We start from the raw sequence: 2,108 nt of genomic DNA, 5'->3' as shown, positions 1-2,108 counted from the left end.
GATCGCGCCATTGCACTCCAGCTGGGCAACAGGGCAAGACTCTGTCTAGGAAAAAAAAAAAAAATCCGTGGTTTAAAAAAAAAAAGAAAAAGAAAAGCTAACTAACACAAACAAACAGGACAAGAGACATATCTAAATAGACAAGTAACAGAATTCCCAAATTCCCATGCCTCTGCACGCAGGACCTTGCTAATAAACCTCCCATTTGGAGTCCTACACCTCAAGGAAGATTACTAAGAACTCAACTTCAAAAGAGCTTGGAGTGCTCACTTTGGCAGCACGTATACTAAAACTGGAACAATACAGAGGAGATTAGCATGCCCCCTGCGTAAGGATGACATGCAAATCTGTGAAGCATTCCTTTTTCTTTTTTTTTTTTTTTTTTTGAGACAGAGTCTGGCTCTGTCACTCAGGCTGGAGTGCAGTGGCGCGACCGCCACCACGCTCAGCTAATTTTTTGTATTTTTAGTAGAGACGGGGTTTCACCGTGTTGGCCAGGATGGTCTTGATCTCCTGACCTCGTGATCCACCCACCTCAGCCTCCCAAAGTGCTGGGATTAGGGCATAAGCCACCGCGCCTGGCCCATATTTTTTTAAGAAAGTTTTTTTAAAGAAAAATAAAAAAATGAAACAGCTTGGAAAACATCAGAGAAAGCCAGCAGACGATACAGGCCACTGGATCCTATTCAGCCAAGCCTGGGATCCTGCCCCTGTGCAGCTGTGTGCCTGGGCCTGCAGCTCAGCAGGAGAGGGACCTTGCAGGACTCACACCTTGGCCTGAGAGGGCAGAGTAATAAAATTAGGATTATTTATGATGCAGAAGTGATTTAATAACATTTTTCAAGAACCTGAAGGATTTATGTAGAGGAACTGCTGTTCTACTAACTAAACTCTTTTGGGTGGACTCCAAGATAAACCAGGTTTGTTTAGCTTCCGCCCTGAGCCCCTCCACTTCTTCCAGTTGCTCTTGGCAAATAATCTCTTCCACTTTACTGGAGGGTGATGGTCAAGGAGATGACCTTCTTGGCTGCTTTATCTACTCTCCTCCCCACCTCAAAATATCTCTCAATATCTCTCTTTGTTCCTTCACTTCACAAAGGAAGAATCAAAGGAGGAGGGAGCTAACATTTATTGACTGCCTGCTATGTGCCAGCAGCTTGCAGAAACATCACCTCATTTAATTCCCACAAACACCCTGTGAGGTAGGCATAATTATCCCTGTTTTGCTTGTTAGAGAATGGAGGAAATCATATTCTTTTAGTAGCTGGTATGAGAATTTCTCTTGGGGGCGAGGCATGGTGGCTCAGGGCTGTAATCCCAGCACTTTGGGAGGCCGAGGCAGGTGGATGACTTGAGGTCAAGAGTTTGAGACCAGCCTGGACAACATGGCAAAACCCATCTCTACTAAAAATACAAAAAATTAGCCAGGTGTGGTGGTGCACGCCTGTAATCCCAGCTTCTCAGGAGGCTGAGGCATGAGAATAGCTTGAGCCCAGGAGGCAGAAATTGCAGTCTGCACTCCAGCCTGGGTGACAGAGCAAGACTGTCTAAAAAAAAAAAAAAAAAAAATTTATCTTGGGGAGAGAATCATCTTCATGGGAAAATGCCTTGATCAGCCTCTTTGGACAATGTGGGGGGAGGGGAGAGAGATGAGGAAATATGTGTGGAATGGGCAGGGTGAGGGGATGGTGGGCTCCTCACTCAGAAAGAAGAGGGGAGGGGCAGAGGCAAGAAAAGAGCAGGAGCTTTAGAGAAAGGCTTTGTGTGGCACAATATGCCCCTACCCTCAAAAGCATAAGTCTTAAAATCTCAAGTAAATTTACTAAGCTCATGAAATGCTGAAAGAGAATTTTTGAATGGGCTTTCTGGCATAGGGTGAAACAGAAGCCACATGTGTTTCACCTGAGATGGTGACAGGCAGTACCATAAAGGAAGTACATTTCCTAAATTCAAGAGCAGGAAGGCCCCCCACCCCCACCCCTTGACATCTGAGTTCCATAGAGAGGGGAAAACCGAGGTTCAGAAGTTAATCAACTTTACTAAATTCACACAGCATCACTAACAAAGGGAATTGATCCCAGGTCTGTTTATCTCGAATGCCTATTGTT

At 45.1% G+C, this 2,108-nt stretch overlaps 1 non-coding gene across 1 annotated transcript; it reads left to right on the top strand.

Annotated features, from left to right (window-relative positions):
- The first annotated feature begins 262 nt into the window (after positions 1-262).
- Positions 263-369, top strand: LOC129044852 (U6 spliceosomal RNA). The gene has a single exon (XR_008504827.1). It is a non-coding gene; the product is annotated as a U6 spliceosomal RNA (small nuclear RNA).
- Positions 370-2,108: the final 1,739 nt, after the last annotated feature.

The sequence above is a fragment of the Pongo pygmaeus genome, chromosome 13 (assembly GCF_028885625.2).
Source record: "Pongo pygmaeus isolate AG05252 chromosome 13, NHGRI_mPonPyg2-v2.0_pri, whole genome shotgun sequence".
Classification (NCBI taxonomy): Eukaryota; Metazoa; Chordata; class Mammalia; order Primates; family Hominidae; genus Pongo; species Pongo pygmaeus.
This window is presented reverse-complemented; position numbering and strand designations above follow the sequence as displayed.